Genomic DNA, 9,599 nt, shown 5'->3' on the forward strand with positions numbered 1-9,599 from the left:
CATGTGCCACCAGGCTTGGCTAATTTTTATATTTTTAGTAGAGATGGGGTTTCACCATGTTGGCCAGGCTGGTCTTGAACTCCTGACCTCAAGTGATCCGCCCACCTCAGCCCTACCAAAATGCTAGGATTACAGGTGCAAGCCACTGCGCCCGACCTCTTCCTGTCTCTAAAAATCAGTTTTACGATAACATATCTAGACATGGTTTCTTTTGGTTTTGTTAGTATGTTTTGTTTTCTGTCTTTTCCTCCATCACCTACAGACAGCGTTACTGTTCTCCTTTGTTTTTATTTCCTTTTGACTAACTGAATTTCTTAAATAAGTGGGTTGATGTTTTTCATTAGTTTTAGAAAATATTTGTCAACTATCCTTTCACATCTTGATTTTGCTTCATTCACTTTCTTACCTCCTTTTGGAATTTCAATGATATGTTAAGAACTTTCAACTGTTTCCCATTTATATTGTTTTCCTCTTCTTTTCATCCATTATTTACCTTTCTGTGCTTTGGTCTAGATATTTTTCTATTGATTTGTTTTTCTGTTCACTAATCCAATGGTCCACTGTGGCTAACTTTCTGTTAAATGCATGTATTAAAATTTTAATGTTAAATATTATAATTTTTGTTTTAGAATTTCCTTTGAATTTTTTCTCACAAATTAGAATGTGAAATTCTCCACACTTTTCTCACGTTTTTTCTATGTTCCTGTTTTCCTAAATATATTATCAAAGTTATTTTAAATTCTATGATATCTAGATCACTTGCTTCTACTGTCTGTTTTTCTCTTGGTTTTGTTCATATTTCTCTGACTCTTGATATACCTAGTAATCTTTATTGAATGCCAGACATTGTGTATTAAAAGAATAAAGGCTCTCAATAAAATTATTGTCTACTAGACAAAATTCACCCTCCTCCTCCTCCTTCTCTTCCTGCTCCTCCTGCTCCTCCTCCTCCTCCTTCTTCTGCTTCTGTTTCTTCTTTTTTGAAAGAAGGCAGAGTGGAGGGCTGATGATTTTAAACCAGTAAGGAAATGAGTGGTCTTTCCTGCTAAGAAAAATGAAAATGTAATTTTGGTAATCCTCCTTCTATCTGTGGCTTGTCCCACTTTTTGAGTGTTGCCCTAAAAGGTTTGTAATAAAAAACCTGGCAGGTCTTTGTCTTCTCAACTCTCAAATACAGAGAAATCCACTCTTCTTTTTAGAGAGTTTGGGTTTATATTTCTAGATTCTTGCTTCATGGAGCTTCACAACTCAGTAATTTTCTTGAAGGGTGAAACTAGCTGTGTATTTAAAGGCTCCAAAGTCTCCATTTTTATGCTCCAGCATGGCACAACTGTTAAAAGCTCCTCTGGTGTTCCTATTTCCTGACACCTGTATGCTGGTGCCAACATTGGGAGCTCAGCCTCTAGTTGGGCTTAGAATTGGCAAGTGTCCCAGAGAAACAGTGGCTGCAGATCCTCAGTGTCAATTCACTACTTTCTTCAGGGCTTTCACTCTCTCCTCGTGTGTTCTTTCCCCTTTCTCTACCCCATGAATTTTCATCTTCCTAGTACCATGAAATTGTTATAAATTCTGTTCTTTTTCCCAGAGATTTTCCTTAATTTTATAATCCCTTGCCCCATATAGTTTTAGAATTCTGAAAATGTCTAGAGGTAAAAAACAGCTATATGTTTAATGTCCCCCAAGTCTACAGTCTTGTCACAGCAACCCTGAGTGACTACCAAAAGTTTCACTGGGTTCCCAGTACTTCAGCAGCAGCCCCAAGCTTGGACCTAAGGCAGATTATCAGCCTGCACCCAAGACTGGAAAATGTTCCCAGCTAAAATGTGACTGCAGTCCATCAACTCACTTCCAAAAGGTTCTCTCCTCTCTGGAATTGTAGTTCTTCTAGTCCTTGCTGCTTGTGCAACTCTCTGATGCTTTTAAAATGTGAATTGCCTTTTTAAACTGGCTTTTCTAGCTCTCTTTGGCATGACACAAACTCCTTCATCCTATCTGAAAGAAAATTATACAAATGTGGTTTTAAGAATTATTTTGGGTAGAAATAGGAGAGCAACAAGTGAAAATGTCTGATGATAAAACTGAATTCCTTAGCCCCTATTTCCTTTTTTATTTTTAGGAAAGGAGTAGGATTATTTCTAAGTGAATATAGGAGGACAAAGAGATGGAAAGCCTGATAGGAGACGACCAAGCGACTGGTGATTAGCTGAACTTTTCCCCCAGGAAGAGATTTGGTTCTTAACTCTAAGTTTGGATGAATAGGCATCAAAATATCAACATTTGTTTAGCTTGTGGCATTATAGGTAATTTTACTTTTTTCTTGATGCTTTTTTGTGTTTCCCAAGTTTTTAATCTTTGTGATATGTAATTTTACATATTGTTAAATCCTGTGAGGCACATTAGAGAGATTCAAAGAAGTTATATTATTAGTATTTATATTGAAAGTATATTTCCTTGATAATCCAAATAATAAATTATTGCCCCAAGAATAAAACACTCCAGGGCAAAACCCCTTTGCAGGGCAACCCCTTTGGGTCCCCTCCCTTATATGGGAGCTCTGTTTTCACTCTATTAAATCCTGCAACTGCACACTCTTCTGGTCTGTGTTTGTTACGGCTCGAGCTGAGCTTTTGCTCACCGTCCACCGCTGCTGTTTGCCATCATCGCAGACCCGCCACTGACTTCCACATCTCTGGATCTGGCAGGGTGTCTGCTGTGCTCCTGATCCAGCGAGGTGCCCATTGCCACTCCCAATCGGGCTAAAGGCTCGCCATTGTTCCTTCATGGCTAAGTGCCCAGATGCATCCTAATCGAGCTGAACACTACTCGCTGGGTTCCACATTCTCTTCCATGACCCACAGCTTCTAATAGAGCTATAATACTCACCGCATGGCCCAAGGTTCCATTCCTTGGAATCTGTGAGGCCAAGAACCCCAGGTCAGAGAACAAAAGCCTTGCTGCCATCTTGGGAGCAGCCTGCCCCATCTTAGGAGCTCTAAGAACAAAGACTCACCGGTAACATTTGGTGGCCTGTACGGAGATTCTCCAAAGCGGTGAGTAATATCAGACTACTTTTGCTTGCTATTCTATCCTATCCTTCATTAGAATTGGAGGAAAATGCCGGGCACCTGTCAGGTGGTTAAAAACTATTAGTGTGGCCACTGGACTAAAGACTCAGGTGTGAGGCTTACTGGGAGAAGGCTTTCTAACAACCCCCAACCCTTCTGGGTTGGGAGCGTTGGTCTGCCTGGAACCAGCTTCTGCTTTCAGTTTTCATGGGGAAGCCAAGGGTTGACTAGAGGCAGAAAGCTGTCGTCCTGAACTCCCGGGTTGGTCAGTTGAGATCATGGCACAGCCAGAAGTCTCTGCTTAACAGTCGCCCACGCATACGCCCCTACCTCTCCTTCTGACCCATACCTCCTGGGTCCTGACCATGACTTTCTTGAAAGTGTAGCCCCAAAATTCTCCTTACCTCTGATTCTACTTCCTCCAATCCCTGCCTCCTAGATACTAATGCTTCAGACTTTCACTTCCTCTCCCAAGTATTAGATCTCCAAAGAGATCTAAGGAAGCTCTACATTGTGTCCTTAGGCACCTAGGCTATAAACCCAGGGAGTCTTGTCCCTGGTGTCCCTCCCAATTTAGGCATACAGTTTTTGACATGGGCAGTTATGTGGGACCATTCCCCACCACCCTCGCCAGGACCTTAGAACTGATAACACAGTACTTGAACAACTGGAACTGGGTCTACAACAACGTAGTAGATCAGGATGAAAATGAATTGAGTAAATTAAAGGGAGGCACATATTCCTATAGTGGCAAATGGGGGCAACAAGCGAACATCCTTCCACTGTGTTTCCAAAATCCATCTACAAAGACAGAGAGGAGAGACACAGAGAGAGAGAGACAGAGAGGAGAGAGAGAGAAAAAAAAAGAGAGGAGAGAGACAAAGAGACAGAGAGGGAATCAAAGAGAGAAAGTCAAAGAGAGAGACGAAAAGTCAAAGAGAGAAAGAAAGAAAAATAGAAGTAGTAAAGAAAAAAAAAAAGTACCCTATTCCTTTAAAAGCCAGGGTAAATTTAAAACCTATAGTTAATAATTGAAGGTCTTCTCTGTGTCCCTATAACACTCCAATACCACCTCATTGTCAGTGTAAACAAGGGTGTAGCCCAAAAACACTGAGGCCACTGACAACCCGTAGCCTTCCTATCAAAAATCCTTAACCCAGTAACCTGCGGATGGCTCAAATGCATTCAGTCAGTAGCGGCAACTGCTTCGTTAAAAGTAGAAAAATAACCTTTAGAGGAAACCTCATTGTGAGCACACCTCACCAGTTCAGAGCTATCCTAAGTCAAAAAAAGCAAAAAAGTAGCTTACTAACTCAAAAATCTTAAAGCATGAGGCTATTCTGTTAGAAAAAGGTGATTTAACACTAACTACGGAAAATTCCCTTAACCCAGCAGATTTCCTAACAGGGGATTTAAATCTTAATTACTATACAAAGGACCAGACCTAGGAGGAACTCCCTTCAGGACAGGAGGATAGATGGTTCCTCCTGGGTGACTGAAAAAAAAACCACAATGGGTATTCAGTAATTGATGGGGAGATGCTTATGGAAGCAGAGTTAGGAGAATTGCCTAATAATTGGTCTGTGCAAGCTGTCTGCACTCAGCCAAGCCTTAAAGTACTTAACAGAATCAATCCTGACTCAAAGGGTTACCTAAACCCTCTCTGAAACGAATTTGCATAAGAACTGTTGTTTATGGGAATGCATCTTGATGGGGCAGCTGGGTTGTTACAAAATACTCAGGAACCCAGCCCAGCTCTAGGACTCACCCCTGAGCACAAAGGCAATGTTGGGCACGCTGGTAAAGGATCACTAGAATCCAGCAGCCTGGACTCCTTTCTTTGTGGTCAAGAAAGGTGGGAAAAGGGGTGCAGACTGCTACATCGGTGAGCGTAACTAATCCCATAAGCAGAGGTCCATGGGTGGTTACGCACCCTGGAAAGGAATAAGCATTGGGACCGCAGAGGACGCTGTAAGACCAGTGCTCATCGGAAAATGACTAGGGGTTCTGGCATACCTATGTTCTTTTTTCACACGGGAAACGTTCCCCCCAAGGGAAAAATGCCCCTAAGATGCATTCTGGAGAATTTGGCCCAGTCAGAGTGCATGTACCTTTTTCCCTCTCAGACTTGAGGCAAATTAAAATAGACCTAGGTAAACTATCAGATAACCCTGATGGCTATATTGATGTTTTACAAGGGTTAGGACAATCCTTTGATCTGACATGGACAGATGTAATGTGACTGCTAAATCAGACACTAACCCCAAATAAGAAAAGTGCTGCCAAAACTGCAGCCCGAGAGTTTGGCGATATCTGGTATCTCAGTAAGGTCAAGGATAGGATGACAACAGAGAAAAGAGAACAATTCCCTACAGGCCAGCAGGCAGTTCCCAGTGTAGACCCTCACTGGGACGCAGAATCAGAACATGGAGATTGGTGCCGCAGACATTTGCTAACTTGCGCGCTAGAAGGACTAAGGAAAACTAGGAAGAAGACTATGAATTACTCAATTATGTCCACTATAACACAGGGAAAGAAAGAAAATCCTACTGCCTTTCTGGAGAGACTAAGGGAGGCACTGAGGAAGCATACCTCTGTGTCACCTGACTCTATTGAAGGCCAACTAACCTTAAAGGATAAGTTTATCGCTCAGTCAGTTGCAGACATTAGAAAAAAACTTCAAAAGTCTGCCTTAGGCCCAAAGCAAAACTTAGAAACCCTATTGAACTTGGCAACCTTGGTTTTTTTATAATAGAGATCAGAAGGAGCAGGTGGAACAGGACAAACAGGGATAAAAAGGCGGCCACCGCTTTAGTCGTGGCCCTCAGGCAAGCTGACTTTGGAGACTCTGGAACAGGGAAAGGCTGGGCAAATCGAATGCCTAATAAGGCTTGCTTCCAGTGCGGTCTGCAAGGACACTTTTAAAAAGATTGTCCAAATAGAAATCAGTTGCCCCCTTGTCCATGCCCCTTATGTCAAGGAAATTACTGGAAGGCCCACTGCCCCAGGGGACGAAGGTCCTCTGAGTCAGAAGCCACTAACCAGATGATCCAGCAGCAGGACTGAGGGTGCCCAAGGCAAGCGTCAGCCCATGCCATCACCCTCACAGAGCCCCGGGTATGCTTGACCATTGAGGGCCAGGAGGTTAACTGTCTCCTGGACACTGGCGCGGCCTTCTTAGTCTTACTCTCCTGTTCTGGACAACTGTCTTCCAGATCTGTCACTATCCGAGGGGTCCTAGGACAGGCAGTCACTAGATACTTCTCCCAGCCACTCAGTTGTGACTGGGGAACTTTACTCTTTTCACATGCCTTTCTAATTATGCCTGAAAGCTCCACTCCTTTGTTAGGGAGAGACATTCTAGCAAAAATGGGCCATTATACACCTGAACATAGGAGAAGGAAAAAGGGTTAATATATATACAGACTCTAACTATGCTTACCTAGTCCTGCATGCCCATGCAGCAATATGGAGAGAAAGGGAATTCCTCACTTCCGAGGGAACACCTATCAAACACCAGGAAGCCATTAGGAGATTATTATTGGTTGTACAGAAACCTAAAGAGGTGGCAGTCATACACTGCTGGGGTGATCAGAAAGGAAAGGAAAGGGAAATAGAAGGGAACCACCAAGCGTATATTGAAACCAAGAAGAGCCACAAGGCAGGACCCTCCATTACAAATGCTTATAGAAGGACCCCTAGTATGGGGTAATCCCCTCCAGAAAACCAAGCCCCAGTACTCAGCAGAAGAAATAGAATGGGGAACCTCACGAGGACATAGTTCCCTCACCAAAGGATGGCTAAGCACTGAAGAAGGAAACATACTTTTGCCTGCAGCTAACCAATGGAAATTACTTAAAACTCTTCACTAGACCTTTCACTTAGGCATTGATAGCACCCATCAGATGGCCAAATCATTATTTACTGGACTAGGACTTTTCAAAACTATCAAGCAGATAGTCAGGGCCTGTGAAGTGTGCCAAAGAAATAATCCCCTGTACTTCAGGCCATACATTTCAATCCCTGTATCTTTAACCTCCTTGTGAAGTTTGTGTCTTCCAGAAGCGAAGCTGTAAAACTACAAATGATTCTTCAAATGAAGCCCCAGATGCAGTCCATGACTAAGATCTACCGCAGACCCCTGGACCGACCTGCTAGCCCATGCTCCAATGTTGATGACATCGAAGGCACCCCTCCCGAGGAAATCTCCACTGCATGACCCCTACTATGCCCCAATTCAGCAGGAACCAGTTAAGAGCGGTCGTTGGCCAACCTCCTCAACAGCACTTGGGTTTTCCTGTTGAGAAGGGGTACTAAGAGACAGGACTAGTTGGCTTTCCAAGGCCAACTAAGACTTCCTAAGCCTAGCTGGGGAGGGTGACTCTATCTACCTTTAAACGCGTGGCTCGTAACTCAGCTCACACCTGACCAATCAGGTAGTAAGGAGGGCTCACTAAAATACAACTTAGGTTAAAAGCAGGAGATAAAGAAATAGTCAAATCATATACCTCCTGAGAGCACAGGGGGAGGGACAATGATCAGGATATAAACCCAGGCATTCAAGCAGAGAGTGGCAACCCACTTTGGGTCCCCTCCCATATATGGAAGCTCTCTTTTCACTCTATTAAATCTTGCAACTGCACACTCTTCTGGTCTGTGTTTGTTATGGCTCAAGCTGAGCTTTCGCTTGCCATCCACCACTGCTGTTCACCACTGTCCCAGACCCGCCGTTGACTTCCACCCCTCTGGATCCAGCAGGGTGTCCGTTGCACTCCTGATCCAGCGGGAGGCCCATTGCTGCTCCCAATTGGGCTAAAGGCTCGCCACTGTTCCTGCATGGCTAAGTGCCCAGGTTCGTCCTAGTTGAGCTGAACACTAGTTGGTGGGTTCCACGGTTCTCTTCTGTGACCCACAGCTTCTAATAGAGCTATAACACTCACCACATGGCCCAAGGTTCCATTCCTTGGAATCCATGAGGCCAAGAACCTCAGGTCAGAGAACAAAAGGCTTGCTGCCACTTGGGAGTGGCCCACCACCATCTTGGGAGCTCTAAGAACAAAGACCTGCCTGCAATACTGGTTCCAATCCAAGATCTACCTGGTCTAATTTCAAGACAAAAATTTCTTCTCTGAAGGAGAATTGCCACTTGCTGAATAAGGCATTGATTTGCACCAAGAATTTGCAATCCTCCCTGGTGATTGTCCTATCCTGGCTTGTCACAAACCCCTTTCAGTATCCTGAGTGGCCACAGACACTGAACACTGAGATCTATTGGGTATTAGAGTCAAATGTCAGAAGTGACCCAGCTACAGAGTCTTCCCCGGTTCTTGGCCCCACTTAATTCTGGCACACAAAGTCTCCAATTTCTCCATATCCTCTCCAACATCTATAAATGGGCTGAGAAAGTACAAACAAATGTAGTGTAGGCAATTTTCCCCCATCCTACTAAAGCAAAGAGGCTTATCAAATGCTATGCCTCTCTCTTAGTGTTAATGATGGCTGTGGGAAGGGTTAGGACAATGTTTACTAATTCATCATTCACATGAGAGGAGTAACCTGACAATCTCCAAACCACTAGATACCCAGAAACCTCACTGAGGTGTCAGGTACGTGTTATTTTATGCAATTTTTCTCCCATTCCCTGGCACTCTTGTGTCTTATCAGGGCATCTAGACTACTTTATATTTGGTATTCTCTGGGTCCTAGAAGAATACTATCAATATGTAGGCACACTGTGGTGTCCTATGGGATAATGGCTAAGTTCCCTGTGGACCAAATTGTGGCACTAAGCTACAGTCAGTGTAACTCAGGGGCAAGACCGTGAAGATGCACCTAAAAAGCAAAAACAAATTGCTTCTAATGCCGTCTGCTTACTATTATTAAGATAATATACATTAAATCAATATTTAATTTGGCAGACAGAATTGGGATTACCACATAACCATTCATTATAAACCATCTCCATTCTCTAAGGTCCATCTATTTTCACCACTAAGTGGTAGGCACAAATTGACAGGTGTTTGAAATATCCATCCTTGCAACTTTCAACTCTTTAATGGTAGCTACCATTTCTGAGACTTCTTCAGGAATGTGGCATTGATTTTCTTTTTCAATTTTTTTTATTGTGGTAAAACACATTTACCATTTTAACTGTAAGTTTGGTGATATTAAATACATTCATAATGCTGTGCAAACACCACAACTATCCCTCTCCAAAACTCTTTTCACCTTGTAAAACTGAAACCCTACACCCATTAAATAATAACTTCCCATTTCCTCCTCCTCTGAACCCCTAGCAACCACCATTCTACTTTGTTTTTATGACTTTGACTACTCTAAGTAGTTCATGGATGTGGAATAACAAAGTATTTGTATTTTTATGACTGTTGTATTTTACTTAGCATAATGTCCTTGAGGTTCATCCAGTTTGTAGCATATGTCAGAATTTCCATCTCTTTAAAGGCTGAGTAGTATTCCATTGTATGCATTTACCACATTTTGCTTATCCATTCATCCATCAGTGGACAGTTGGGT

Source organism: Chlorocebus sabaeus, chromosome 21 (assembly GCF_047675955.1).
Source record: "Chlorocebus sabaeus isolate Y175 chromosome 21, mChlSab1.0.hap1, whole genome shotgun sequence".
Taxonomy (NCBI): domain Eukaryota; kingdom Metazoa; phylum Chordata; class Mammalia; order Primates; family Cercopithecidae; genus Chlorocebus; species Chlorocebus sabaeus.